This window comes from Sarcophilus harrisii, chromosome 5 (assembly GCF_902635505.1).
Source record: "Sarcophilus harrisii chromosome 5, mSarHar1.11, whole genome shotgun sequence".
Classification (NCBI taxonomy): domain Eukaryota; kingdom Metazoa; phylum Chordata; class Mammalia; order Dasyuromorphia; family Dasyuridae; genus Sarcophilus; species Sarcophilus harrisii.
Window position 1 is genome coordinate 52,720,755 of NC_045430.1, and position 15,806 is coordinate 52,736,560.

At 35.6% G+C, this 15,806-nt stretch overlaps 1 protein-coding gene across 11 annotated transcripts in view; it reads right to left on the reverse strand.

Moving 5' to 3' along the window:
• Positions 1 to 15,806, reverse strand: part of NAV3 (neuron navigator 3) — a 1,064,916-nt gene that overhangs the window by 860,693 nt on the left and 188,417 nt on the right. For 6 of the 11 annotated variants that reach the window (XM_031938355.1, XM_031938352.1, XM_031938354.1 and 3 more), the window contains 3 exons: positions 15,155 to 15,340; positions 4,207 to 4,290; positions 345 to 538 (listed from right to left, as the gene is read on the reverse strand). The exons of 4 other annotated variants lie outside the window; for them this stretch is intronic. The gene's annotated coding sequence lies outside the window, so the exon portion shown is untranslated. The remainder of the gene's footprint in view (positions 1 to 344; positions 539 to 4,206; positions 4,291 to 15,154; positions 15,341 to 15,806) is intronic. One more of the 11 variants, XM_031938350.1, reaches the window with a different exon arrangement.

Consider the following 15,806-nt stretch of genomic DNA (forward strand, 5'->3'; position numbering starts at 1 on the left):
TCCAAAAATAACTGCCTAATGCATGACCACATCATTACCTTGTTCAAAAAATTTTAGTCACCCCATGCCACTGAATAAGAGGAATTAGGAAAAGGCTCTTTTTTAGGAAGTAGCTCTTCATCTAAATTTGAAGGGAAAATTGAGGAAGTAAAGTTTGACATATGAGGAATAGATGTAGAAAGGGAGGAAATGGAATATTGAGTATAGAGATCAACACAAATTTGTTTATCTAGCATTTGAGGCAGTTTTATCCTGCTAATATTGTTTCACATTCTCATATTTTAAGTACTAGACAAATGGACTTGTGAGAGATTCCCCAAGCTTCTAGTATTTACTATACTTACCTTTGTATATGCCATATATTTTCAGTAGAATGTAAGGGCCTTAGAAACAGTGAGATCTTTTTTCATATTGAAAATCTCTATCTTCAGAATTTTTCAAAGGATTTCAGTAACTTCACTTAAGTAATTGATAGACATGTCTTCTGAAAACTGGTATAATGAATTCATATTCTAGTAGACTTCCATCTTGAAGTGCCCTAATACCCAAGTGGGTAGGGGAAAGGGGGAAAGGAAGAATAAACTAATTAAAAAAAAAGTCTAGAATATCTCCCATTTTAGGTCATATACTGATCAAAGCTACAAATTCCATAAGGCACTTAGGAAATCCAATATATCAACAAAACATATTTATTGCTTATTATGTGCCAACCACTATTCTATATGTTGAGATAACAAGGAAAGAAGAAATGGTCCCTTGCCTCAAGTAGCAAGCATTCTATCTAGGGGTATAAAATGAACTATATTTCAAAATGAACTTTTAAAACTGCTTTTCATTATATTTTTTTTTATCTTCCCCTTTTCAAAGTCACCTCAGGGAAAAAATTTAATGCATTAAACATTAAAATACATATGAAACAAATGATTGTGCAACACTGAATCAAATTAGGAAACTGATTAGCCAAAAGATTTAGGAGATAGAATATCATAATTAAACTATGATTCTTTTTAAAAGTCTTTTTAACAGATCCTCATTATTTCTCAAGCATTTATTTGCTTCAGAAAAATGTCCTATATAATGGTCAACTTTCCTGTCATACTAACCATAGCATATGACCGAGGATATTACATGAATTCAGAGCCATCATTCCAAATATTAAAAAGCAAAGCAGCACATATTTTAGATGCAGAAAGTGTACATCAGAAATAAGAAACCTTTTCTTTCATAGGTCATTAATTTTTTCAAGGAGTTCCCATATGGTTTTTAAACATTCCAGACAATGAAAATTAAAGTGGGATACATATAAGATCAACTTTTACCCCTTAACTTATAGATATTGAAATGAGCTTTTGCCTCCACAATATGAAAAGCTTGCTTTTGCATCTCACATTATTTTAAATTACCCAAAAGTCAATGCAATTTAATAACTTTCTTGCATCTGCTTATTGTTAACTTGAGGCTTGCTTCCAGCACCAACACCCTTCATCATCAATTGTTCTTTCATGGGAGTATTTATCATCTGTGATTACAGACATGTTTTGATTTGAGTCATGTGTTGATTCACAACAGTGTTCTCCCATTGCATGAGATCCACTTTAAACAATTTGGTTCTCTGTTTGTAGGGAGGGAGGAACATGGGGTGGGGGAGTGAGGGTGTGTGTTCATAAATATTTATTAAGCATTTAGTATGTACAAGTACTAAGCACTAAAGATATAAAGAAAAGTAAAAGATAATTTTTGTCCTCAAGGATCTCCCCTCCTAAGGGAGGAGGCAACATGGAAACAACTATTTAAATACACATTAAGAATAAATGTGAAATAATTGACAAAAGAATGGTGTTGGTTGAGAAAGGGTTCCTGTAGAAGGTGGATTGTTCATGTATTGGACTACCTGTCATCTAGGGAAGAGGGTGAAGGGAAAGAGAGAAAAAGTTGGAACAGAAGGTTTTGCGGGGGTCAATGTTTAAAAATTACCTATGCATATGTTTTGTAAATAAAAATAAATAAATAAATAATGGGGGGAAAAAAAAAGAAGGTGGATTGTTAGCTGGGACTTGAAGTAGGTTGAAAAGCCAGGAAGTATGTAGATAATATGGGTTCACTGTGTTGGCATTTGATGGCTAGGTGACATAGTGAATAGGGCATTGGACTTAAACTGTTTTAATGATTTCTAATCTGGTCTCAGATACTTACTACCTGAATGACCCTGGACAATTAACTTAGCCCTGTTTGCTTCAGTTTCTTATCTATAAAATGAGTTTGAGAAGGGAATAGCAAAACATTTCCGTATCTTTGTCAATATATAACCCCAAAATGGGATCATAAAAAGATGAACACAACCGAAAACAATTCAACAAAAATTTTCAATAAAAGTAAATAATAAATGCAATAAATTGATGGGTTAGAATAGTTGGGTTCTGGTCAGCAGAGATTTTCCTCTGTTAGGCAGGTAAAATCTTCTGGCTCCAAACTACATTTCCAGATTTATCACACATTTGCTTTCATACAATCTGTGATCCAGACAAATCAGATTTCCTATTCCTTACTCATACTTTCCATCTCCAATCTTCATGTCTTTACACAAATTATCATCCTTCCCCTTAATGTTTTTAGTCCTTACTTCCACCTATCGGAATCAATCACTAAGAAAGGCTGATTTCAGAAAAGTATGGAAATACTTATATGAACTTATGCTAAATGAAATGATCAGAACTAACAGTATTGTACACAGTAATAACAAAATTCTTTAAGGATCAACTGTGATAAACTTGGATCTTTTCAACAATGAGGTGATAACGCAATTCCAATAGATTTTATGGAAAAAGCCATCCACATCTGGAGAGAGAACTATGGAAACTGAAAATGGATCAAAGCATAGTATTTTCACTTTTTTATGTTACTGGTTTATTTTCTTTCTTGTGGTTTTTTCCTTTTGATCTGATTTTCCTTGTGCAGAATATGGAAATATGTTTAGAGGAACTGAACATTTAGGAAAAAATCAATCAATGCCTTTTTTTCACTACTCATCTCAAATATTCAGCACCTAAATTGAATCTTTCCTAATCCCCCAACTGCCAGTACAACTCCCACATTGTAGATTTTTGCATTGTATCTCCTAATACAACTTAAGAGAAGAAATTTTTTTTCTTCATATTATTGGCATTATTATCGTGTACATAGTAGGATGCTTACTAAATAGTTATTTATCAATTCCTATAACTTTTATTTTTTTCAAAGAGTACTTTTAAAATTCAGATCTTACAAAATACTTGGAAGATTAAGGACCATAGAACCATGGTTTGAGATTCAGAAGGATCCAAAACAGCTATCTCATTCAACTCATGCATGAAAGCAATCATGAGTGTAACATGTACAATCAATGGTTATCCAGCCTCTGCTTAAAACCTCAATAGAGGAGGAATTCACCTTCCACGGGAAACCATTCTATTATTTGGGGGCAGCTTTAATTGATAAAATGTTTTTATTTCTGATGTTTTCCCAATATCTATATTAAATTTACTTCTTCACTATTTCAAGCATTGCTCCTATTTCTTCACTTTAGGGCCAAAAAGTACAAATTACTCCTTTACAGGACAGCTCCTATATGTAGAAGAAACCATCAAACCCTTCATATTTCTCCCAATCCTGAATTTTCACTTGTCCAAATTACCATGCTCAGAATTTTCAAAGAATTTTTATACCATGGGTCTAGAGACCTTTACCATATACCTTCCTTTGGACATTCTCTAACTTATCAGTGCTATTCTTCAACTCTGGAAACTAGAAGTAAATGAGACACTCTAGATGAGCCCTAAGGAGGAAAGAGATTAGGGGGTCTTGTCCCCATATTCCTAGAAGATATACCATGTATCCATGAAGCCCAGGGCTACACTACCTTTTTTTTGCTAATATATCAACCATGCTGACTCATGTTGACCTTGGATTTTTTTTCAGGACAATTATTGTTTTCCATTTTCCCCCAATCCTATAACTGTAGTGTTGATTTTTTGTTTTTTTGTCTGCAGATAAAATTGTTCATTCAATGCAGCCTCTGAGATGCAACAAAGTATGGGTTGATTCTCCACTATTTGTGCTAATTTTACCCTAACAATTAAGAAGAAAATACAGGTACTCTGTCAGCCAGCACCACACCTTCATATGTAGAAAAATAGAAAAGTTTTGAATGCTGTGGATAAGTTCACTTACCTTGCCATTATACTTTCTAGGGATATCCACATTAATAATGAGGTTAGCACATGCATTGCCAGAGCTAGTTCAGTGTTTTGAAGGCTCCACAGGAAAGTAGGGGAGAGAAAAGATATATTAAACTGAGTATCAAACTGAAGATCTACAGAGTCATTGTGAATGCTGTGTTGTCTGTGAAAACTGAACAGGTCCTTACTTGAACTAAACTGCCAATCACCGAAACCCTACTGCAAACAACACAACTCCATTGAACTGGCCATATTGTTTGAATGCCAAAAGTACATTTAACAAAAAGATTATTTTATGGAGAATTCACAGGGTAAGTCCTCACATGGTGATCAGTAAAAGTGACACAAGGACACTTTCAAGATGTTTCAAGAACTTTAGAATCACTTACATGACAAGAGAGACAGTGGCACAAGACCACCAAGCATGCTGTGCCATCAAAAAGGTACAGAGAAAAACAGAATTGAATTAGCTCAATAAAAATGCAAGATGCATAAAGTCAAAGAAGTCACCACAAATGTTCATAAGGACTGTTTCTGTCTGACCTGCGCAAAGCATTCCAAGCTCATGTTGGTCTGATCAGCTATGGTCAGACACAATAACTTGACTCTAACAGTGACATCATTTTGGTCCTCTTTGAGAACAAAGGACAACAGCCACCAGAATTGTTTTTATTTTATTTTACCTAAATAGAAGATTTTATGTTTAATACTTAATCTTCATTTGCCTCCATTTATTCAAATATAAAATGGGTATAATAGTCCCTAGCTCCCAGGTTCTCAGTAAAAGCTAAATCAAAAAGCATAACACTAGATACATTTTTACAGGTATTGTTATCATCATGTACATCACCATTATCATCATTATTATTAAATTTTAATTAGTTTCATCCTGTTAGATTCAGCCCATTGTTCTAATCTGCTATCCAATATGTGAGTTATCCTCAGCTTTTTACCATGAACAAATTTGATGGGAAAAAGAGACTTGTCCAAACTAAGACAAAAAGATTCCCCATGATAAAACATAATTCTTCCAGTTTATGTGTAATTGATTATAGTAATTGCCTAAGGGATTAAAAAACTTGTGCTGAAGCTCAACATTTCTAAGCAGCTGTTTGATTAAAGATAGGAGCTGTTTCCCAAAGTTTATGGCCCACTTCTTCTAACTCAGAAATCTACAAAAGCAATCATCTATTACCACCCAAAATTAGAAAGAACTCACCATTGACTACCTGAAGAGACAATTTCTAGCCCATATTTTTGTTCTGCCTATCCAAGAAGGTGTTGCTATGTCCTCACTGCCTTTTTTTTTATAAGAAGTATAATGCAGGATATGGCAGGATCACATTTCTCAAACTATCTAATAAGCAATAGGGAACTTCAGAGCTTCAAGCATTATCCTTCAAGTTCAAAGTCAATTTACAACTAGGAAGTATGCCTGAACAGAAGCAAAGATTCACATTAGAAAGTATAAGAAGCAAAATCACTATAGAATTTGACCCCAAATGATTAGTAAGAGTAGGAAACCGGGTATCAAATGCCAGGTCAGGCTATTTTTTTTTTTTTGCTTTGTTATCACTGGGCCTCTCTCAGCCTCAAACTTCTCACCTACAAAATGAAGATACCAATAGTATCAACTTCATAGGATTATTAAAGAATCAAGTAAAGGAATTCAGGCAAAGTACTGTATATGCTTTAAAGATCTAAATAAATGTGAGCTAGAATTTATTCTTTTTTATTATTCTTTGTTTAGTCATTTTAGTCTTAATTATTCTTTGTGACCCCATTTGGGTTTTCCTTGGCAAAGATACTGGAGTAATTTGCCATTTCTTTCTTCAGCTCATTTTACACATGAGGAAACTGAGGCAAATTAGGTTAAGTGATTTGCCTAAGGTTATATATCCACCATATGACTAAGGCAGGATTTGATCTCAGCTTGACTCCAGATTCAGTATTCTTCCACTGACCATCTAGCTGCCCTAAAAAAAAAAAAAAAAAAAAAAAAAAGATTCCCAACTGTATCTGACTAAGAAGGCAAACAATTAAGAGACTTGTTCTGGGAAGATGAATCTTCCTGACTCGAGACCCAGAGGTATATCCATTATACCACCCAACTGACCTTATATTTATTCTACAATTATTTAGATATATATTTGCCTCAATTGTTAGAAGTTAAACTCCTTCCAAATCAGGCTTGTTTCATTTATTGCATTTATATTTTTAATGTCTGGCATACAGTAGATACTTAATAAGTGCTTCTTAATTGATAGTCTGTATTTAAACTTTGACAGGAGCATAAGGAATGTCTAGTTTAACATGGATTCATTAGGGAACCACTAGAGTTTCTTGAATGGGAGATTCACTTTCTGCTTTAGAAAGATTTTTTTTTCAGGAGCTATATAAAAAAAGCATTGGAATGGGGAAAGCAGAGGACTTTAGATTTTTATTTAGGGCACAATTTCAAAGAGTTTCAGAGAGGTATGATAAAGGCATGGACTATGGCTAAACATACAGAGAAGGGCAGGTCTGCCAGAGATGTTTTCTGGAGTAAAAACTGCAGTGAGAAGTCAGGAAGTTGCTTGAGCTCCCTCTAGATTCCCTCAGAAATAATATGAAATAAAGCCTCCAAACAGATTCTGGAATGACAGAACCTATAAAAAAAATGGAATGAAACAATTTTCCAGTTCAAGATATTTTGAAAGGACTTCAGGAAAGGTCAATCTCATCAGGATGAAAGGGGATCCCCTCCAACAGGAGGGTCTTACTAAGCACAGATCAGAACTGCTTCCTTCTTCTGGTCAATTGAACAGGAGCTAAGCAGACCAATAATGGAGCCTCCAGTCCCAATGCAAAAGGCAAATTGCCAGCCTGAGAGACAAGTAAACAAAAGGCAGGGCTAGGTGGAGCAAGTAACCAAATACAAGGGGTTTCTGTGCTTTAAGTCAATACTCAAAGGATACCTCTGTATCCTCTGAGCAGAGCTCAAGTTTAAAAGCCAGGGAAGAAGGAGGAGGACAAGAAAGAGAGAGAAAAGGAAGAAGAGGAAGAGGAGGAGTGCAAGCAGGGGTAGTAATCCCTATCTCAGACAACACAAAAGCAAAAACAGATCTAATTAAAAGAGATAAGAAAGAAAACTATATCTTGCTAAAAGGTATCATAGACAATGAAGTAATACTGATAATAAACATATATGCACCAAGTAGTATAACATCCAAATTGTTAGAGAGGTTGTCAGTTAAAAGAAGAAACAGAGAATAAAACTATAATAGTAAGGGATCTCAATTGTCCTCTCTCCGAGTAAGATAAATAAAACAACAAAATACACAAGATAGAATTTAAGATGAATAGAATTTTAGAAAACTTCGATATGACAGACCTCTGGAGAAAACTGAATGGAGATGGAAAAGTATATGGTACCTACACAAAAAAGTGACTGTGTATTAGGTCATAAAACCTTACAACCAAATGCAGAAGGCAAAAATATTAAATGTATTCTTTTCAGACTATAATAAAATAAAAATTACATGCAATAAAGTATCATGGAAAGATAGACTAGAAACTTATTGGAAATTAATCTAATCCTTAAGATTAGGTGGGTCAAACAAAAAAACATATAAACAACTAATTTCATCGAAAAGAACAACAATAATGAGACCACAAACAAAAACTTTATTGGAAGCAGCCAAAGCAGTTCTTAGAGGAAACTTTATATCTCTAAATTCTTACATGAAAGAGGAGATTAATGAATTGAACTTGCAATGAAAAAGCTAGGAAAAGTACAAATTAAAAACCCCAATTAAATATTGAATTAGAAATTTTGAAAAGTAGTGAATTCTGAAATATTAATAAAATAAAAAATAAGAAAATAATTAAATTAATAAATTAAACTGAGTTGATGTTATGGGAAAAACAACATAATAGATAAATGATAAGCAATTATAGATAAATAAATAGATAAATTATAGATAAAATAGATAAATAAATAGATAAATTCCCCTAATGATTGGAAATCTATAGCAAGGACATGTTTAGAACCTGGACAAAATTTGTTGTGGCTTTCTGAATATAGTGAACCTTGTAGGATACAAGGCCAACAAAATAGGCCACCTGGAGTTAATATACCACTCACGTCTGACCAACAGGTGTAAGTCTTTATGCAGACACTTTAGCACAGATTGATTACCCTATAGCAGCATTTGAGCAAATTGCTGCTACTGCTAACAAGCATGGGGTGCCCTCCCATGAAGTCAAGGTAGAGGGGAAGCCTTCACAAAAATAGCACAAGGTCCAAATGAATCCTTTGCTGATTTCATGAGATGTCTGCAAACAGCTGTCATATAAACTACTGGTGAAAATGTAGTAACAGAAATTATGATAAGACAACTTGGCAAAGGAAATATTAATGAAGTTGGTTGAAGAATTATACTAGGATATTCCTTCAGATGAGATCATAAGACACTGTGCCACAGTGGGCACAAATACTTTTATACCCAGGTTATGATGCAGATTTCTCAAGATATGAACATGGGAAGACAGGGTCCCTTTCGGCAAGGGACTTTCAGAGACACTTGTTAATGCTTTCAATGTGGTAAGATAGGGCATCTGAAAGCTCAATGTTGACATAAAGATAGAGTGAGAAAATAGGGTGGTAGAACAAGACCCAAAACCCCAGGTCCAAAATGCAACAGAGGCTTCGATTGAGCATCAGAATATAGATTGATTCAGGGAAACGGAATGTGGGGCCAAGCTTAGGGGCCCCAGGCAAAAAACACTTGGGGCATGATGGCAGCCGATATTACACCCAAAGTCTTTAGAAGTTCAATACTCAGACATGATCAATTAGCCTAAAAATGACCTGATGGGAGAAAGGGATTACAATTGGGCAGAATAGAGTTGTATGTAGCTGGGACTACCGAGATATCCCTTGGAAAGGTGAAATCTGTTCATCTCTGGCCTAAAGATCCCTTGCCTCCATACACAGTAGTGTGTGTTTGTGGATTTTACCTCCTGATCGTGCTTACAAAACATTGTCCATCCATACACTAATGTGGGAAACTGGGAAATGTGTAGATAATATCCCAGTCACTAATACAGGGAGACAATGTGTGACTTATCAACCAGGAGAAGTAGTAACATCAGGTTTACTGATACAAACTCCTAATAGGCAATCTGGTGACATTTGCTCAGATTTTGACTCCCAGCAACAGAATCCAGGAGTATTTTGGACTACAGCTATTATAGCTGACCCACCTATGCTCACTATCTATGTAACTGGCATAACATTGGATGGATTGTTAGACACAGGTGCAGATCATACAGTCATTAGAGGTGCCAGCTGGCTCAGTCATTGGCCAAAGATGAAGGCAGACACCTACATGTCTGGCATAGAAGGATCAATTGCAGCTGAAGTTAGTGCTACTCCTTTGAGATAGACATTTGAAAGTGAAACAGGAGTTTTTATACCTTTTGTAGTTGAAAAGACCCCCATCAATCTGTGGGGAAGAGACAGCTTAGAACAGTTAGGATTACAAATAAATACTTTGTCTTTTTAGGAAGGGTTGCTATTGAAGGACTGCCTGCACTCTCACATGTTCCCATTAAATGGAAAACTCATACACCAGTGTGGGTAGAACAGTGGCCCTTAGCAAGTGATAAAATTCAGGCCTTATTAGATATAGTATAGGAGCAACTTGACCAAGGACACTTACAACCTTCTCTAAGTCCTTGGAATTCCCCTGTATTTATTGTAAAAGAGAAATCTGGAAAATGGAGGATGTTGACTTATTAAAGAAAAGTAAATAAACAGATGGAAACTATGGGAACTCTTCAGCCTGAACTTCCATCTCCTACTCAATGGGTTATAGACATTACAGATTGTTTCTATTCTATTCCTCTAGATAAGGAGGATATGAAAGATTTGCCTTTTCAGTGTCCAGCATTAACTTAGATGAGCCTTATCAAAGATATGAATGGACAGTTTTGGAACAGGGAATGAAAAATAGCCCTACTATGTGTCAAATGTATGTCACTGCTGCTCTTACTCCAGTAAGAAAAGCATTTCCAAAAGTTATGCTATTACATTACATAGATGATATCTTGGGGTGTGCACCTGAGGAGCAAATATTAGAATCATGTCTACAAAAGACATAGAAACACTAAGGAACTACAGATTGCATATACCACCAGAAAAAAATTTCAGACGTGCATCTTTTCAATATTTAGGATATGATGTATATCCTAACGTACTTACAGTACAAAAACTTTCTAGAAGAACAGAGAAGTTAAACATCTTAAATGACTTTCAAAAATTGATACGAGATATCCAATGGATGCATCTAGTGTTAGGCTTAACTACCTATCAATTACAACCATTATATGACATCTTAAGGGGAGAAAATGCTTTAAACTCATCATGCCAGCTTACAAAAATGCTCAAGAGACTTTGAGAAAAGTTGAACTGGCTTTATCCAATGTGGTTGAAAAAGTCACTCAGAAACCCTTGGAAATATCAGTTTTTGCTACAAAAGAGGCACTCACAGCAGTCCTTCATCAAGGAGACAGTGTGATAGAGTGGATAAACCTCCCAGCATAACCAGACCAAAGCTTTATTCCTTACCCAGTGCTTGTGGCTAGAATTTTATTAAAGATCATTAAGCATAGAATGAATGTACTTTTATCTGGGATAAATTATCTCAGTACAATTATCTGGGATAAGACCTGACAAGATATACAGCTTTATACCAATGCGCAAATTAATATATGCTGTGAAACTATGTCAGAGTAGCAAATTTTATTGGCCACAGCTCCAAATTTTACATGTGGGTCTCCATTAAAGATAACCCGACTATTACATAATTGGCGAAGGACTCTTGAAAAAAAGCTTTCTAAGGTTCCTCTTAAAGGATCAACTGTCTTTATAGATGCATCCAAACATAACATTTGTGCTCTATACTTCCATAACAACTGTAGAGTAGTCAGAACTCCTTTTCAGTCCACTCAGAAGAATAAATTGTATGCAATCAATCTGGTTCTTACTTATTATCCAGGAGATATAAATATAATATCTGATTTGGCCTATTCAGTATGTGTGATACAAAGAACTGCCACAGCCCTAATAAAATTTGTAGTTTCTAATACATATCAGCTCTTTACAGAACTTCAAGAGCAAGTGGGAAACTGTCAAGATAAGATTTATATCTTGCATGTCCACTCTCATAGTGGACTTCCAGGTCCTATTTTTGATGGAAATTCAAAGGCAGATAGCCTTCTAACTATGTTGGCCAATACTCCTTTATTTCAGGCAGCCCAAGATCTCATTCTAAATATCATCAGGCTGCTTGAGCTTTATGTTTACAATTACAAAAAGAAGAAGCTAGGAGCATAGTAAAAGCCTATACAGCTTACCTTCCTTTCTGTGCTCCTACAATCCCTCCAAGGAAGAACCTTCATAGTTTGAGAACCAGTGAAATTTAGCAAATGGATGTGACCCATTATAAATCTTTTGGTCATATGTCTTTTATCCATGTTGTAGTAGACATCTTTTCAGGATTTACTTTTGTAGACATCTTTTCAGGATTAACTTTTGCAATACCAGCAGCAAAAGAGACAACCCGAGTGGTCACTGAATTCCTTATACACGCTTTTGCAATTATGAATGTGCCACAAGCAATAAAAACAGAAAATGGACCTGAATATACTTCCAAACATTCTGCACACTTTTGTGCACAATATCAGATTTACACACCACTGGCATATCTTTTAATCCTCAAGGACAGGCAATAGTAGAGAGGAGAAACAGATATCAAGACGCTACTCAAGAGAGAGAGAGAGAGAGAGAGAGAGAGAGAGAGAAGAAGAAGCCACAGGTAACCCTAGAGAACTTTTAAATGTAGCTCTTTACATTATTAATTTTTTTTATTTTTGATTAAAAAAAATGCACTAGCTCCAGCAGATAGGTTTTATAGCCCACCAGAAGGTCAGTGTCCAGTGCAAGAAGCTCCACTCTCTTTAAATAATCGCCAGGTGATGTGGAGAGATCCAGAGAGTGGTGAATGGAAGGGACCAGATAGGTTAACTGCTTGGGGGAGGGAGTTTGCTTGTATCTCTACAGATGGATGCCAAAGAGTCATATTTGCCTTGTTCATCAGAGAGAGATGGAGAAGGCCCTTGAAACAAAGGAGAAGACCCAAGAGATATCAGGTGGTTCCATCGCTAATTGTGCCAATCATTGAAAGAGTATGGCAGTTATGGCAATTGACTCATGAACATCACAAATTGTTGATAAAACTGTTGCAGTACTTCGAAACCCTCAGGAATCATTAGATTCCTAACACATGATGAAGACTATTGCAGGACTTTAAAACTTGCAGGAACCATTGGATTCCTTGATACATGAAGTAATGGATAATACATTGGTTTTGGACTATCTCTTTGCTGCTGAAGGAGGTGTATGTATGATTGTTATTTATATACCCTCCTTCTAGGACTTCTGGAAATCTTTTACAATATCATGCTGATTTATATTGTTTGTTATATCACTACTTGCATGTATAACTCATGTTTGTTACACCACACTGAGCCCTGCGCCAAGCTGTAAGGAGAGCCATCACCACTAGCCTGAGTTATACTACTATGTGCTTGTTTAATACCTCCCAGGCTGATGGAGTTACATATACCTGTTTCAAGTACCCTTCAGCCCAGAGGAAACCAGCTAAAATTTGGTTTGACTCCCCATTTCTTTTTGATATTTTTACCTTCCTCCCTGAGAAGTCAGGGAGGGTGTGATCACCTCCTTTTGGGGGTTCTCATCTCCCTTCCTGAGAACTCAGTGAGGGTATGATCATCTGTGCTTCAAAAAAAAAAAAGGTGGAAGATGTAAGGGGCTGGAATTCTGAAAGGGTATACTTGAATCTAAGGCAGCAGGGTGCTTGTAGTTAAGTGCTTGTAGTTAAGTACCTACTCAGTGTGAGATAGTGGTTCTCTAAGCACATGCTTAATGTAATGTAACGATGTGGTCAATCTAGTTGGTGTATACTCATGGTAATATGGTTATATGATGTTCTACAGTTGCGCATGCCCAGTGTGGTATGGTAATGTAGTTGTGCTGGGGTATTTAAGGGAGTCCCAGAGACAAAAGGCTCTCTTGGCCACAGCAATCCCAGACACAGAGAAGACTTCAGGCTCCAGACTCCAGAGGCCAGATGAAATTTGATCAGCCACAGGTCTGCTCTCCTGCCTCTTTCACTTTACTCTCCCACTAAGCCCAAGGCCTCAGCCTGATCCTGAGGCCCACCAGAAAGCTAAGCCAGACATTACATTTTTACCAAACTGTATGCCAACAAATCTGATAATCTAATTTAAATTAATGAATATTTACAAAAAATATAAGTTGTCCAAATTAACAGAACAGAAAATAAAATGCTTAAATGAATTCATTTTAGAAAAAGAAATTTAACAAGCCATCAATGAATTCCCTAAGGGAAAAAAATTGAGGAACAGATGAATTTACAAGTAGATTCTACCAAATATTTGAAGAGTAATTCCAATACTATATAACATTTGGAAAAACGGTGAAGAAAGAAAATCCTGACAAATCCTTTTATGGCACAAAAATGGTGCTGATTCCAAACCAGGAAGAACCAAAGTAGAGAAAGGAAATTATGGACCAATCTCCTTAATAAATATTGATGCAAAACTTTTAAACAAAATATCAGCAAAGAGATTATACCAACTAATCACCAGAACAATACACTGACCAAGTAGGATTTTATACCAGGATTGAAGGACTGGTTCAATATCAAGAAAACTATCATCATCAATAGCAAACATCAGTAACAAATCTAACAGATTCACATCAATAAGCAACAAAAATATTCCGAGGCACTACCTCACACTTTTGAAATTTGCTTAAATGATAGGAAGAGATAGTGGTAAATATCGGCAGTGACATGGAAAAATTGGAATACCGATGTATTGTTGAGGGAGTTATGTATTGATCCAACCATTTTAGAAAATAATTTGGAACTATGCCCAAAGAGCTATCAAACTATGCATACTCTTTCATTCATCAGTAGCACTACAGGATCTATATCCCAAAGAGATCATAAAAGATGAAAAAGGACCCATATCTTCAAAAATGTTTGTAACAGCTCTTTTTGTGGTGCCAAAGAATTGGAAATTGAGGACAAGGGGATACCCATCAATTTGAGGATGACTGAATAAGGGATGGTATATGGATAGAATAGAATACTATTGTTCTATGTGAAATGATGAGCAGAAAGAAGGCAGAAAAGTATGGAAAGATATACATGAACCAAGTGAAGCAAACAGAACCAGATAAACATTGTACATGGTAACGCAAGACTATCTGATAATCATCTATAGAAGACTTAGCTCTTCTTAGTAATACAGAGATTCAAGACAATTCAAATGATTTTGGATGGAAAACTCCAGTCACATCCAGAAAGAATGATGAAAGAAAATGATTGTGGATTGAAGCATATTATTTTAACCTTTTTTGTTGTTGTTATTTTTTCATTTTTTTTCTCTTTTGTTCTGGTTTTTCTTTCCCATCATGACTTATTTGGAAAGTTAAAAATAGATTATATGTGTATAACATATCAGTTTGCTTGCAGTCTTGAGGAAGAGAGAAAAAAATTGGATCTTTGAAATGACTTTCAGTGCAGTTAATGATCCTTTCAGACTCTTCTAGAAAGGCCTCTCATTCTCACATGAAAGCAAATTGACCATGGATGACAAAGAAAGAGCCATTATCTCTTTGTTTTTTTCTCTCCACCATGAAAGTTTATTTATTCTGTTTTCTTCATTTAGAAGAAAATAAAACAAAACTCAGCCTTTGAATACATGTAAAACATAAAACTACAGGGCATGGGAAGGAGTGAACAAAATTAAAGAAAACTACACCAGCACTTTATTTGACTTACCAGTTTCTTCTGAAAGTTAGGGAAGAGCTAACAACAGAGCATATGTCTCTTCCTCAAGTTCTCACATGTGAAGCTCCATGCTGAGAAGCAATTCCTGCCCCAGAAGCAACTTTAGTTAAAACTCATAGGTAGAACAGCTGTTTGAAGTGGTCACTGAGCATGACTGAAATAAGGACTCCCTCGAAACTAAAGACAGAAAAGGAATAAGGCACAGATTCAATTTTAAGTTTTACCCAGAAGGGAGGAGGGAATTCTTTAGACACAGAAAATTAAATAACATGGCTTGCAGAAAGACTAGCCATAGCCAGGTTTTGTTTTTTGTTTTTTGTTTTTTTCAGTAAAATGAATAGGAAGCAGAATTTAGAAGCAAAAATCTTTGAGAATGAATCCTAATTCTTCCTCCTTTAGTTGTTTGACTTTGGACAAGTTACTAAATCTCTCTGGGATTCAGTTACATAACTGTACAATTTTAGCCATTTTTAAATCCTGTCTCTCTGTGACTCCATTTAAGGTTTTCTTAGCAAAGATATTAGAATGGTTTGTCATTTACCACTCTATCTCCTTTTACATAAGGGGAAATAAAGGGTGAAGTGACTTGCCCAGGATCACATAGCTAGAAAGTATATGATATCAGATTTGAACCCAGAAAGAT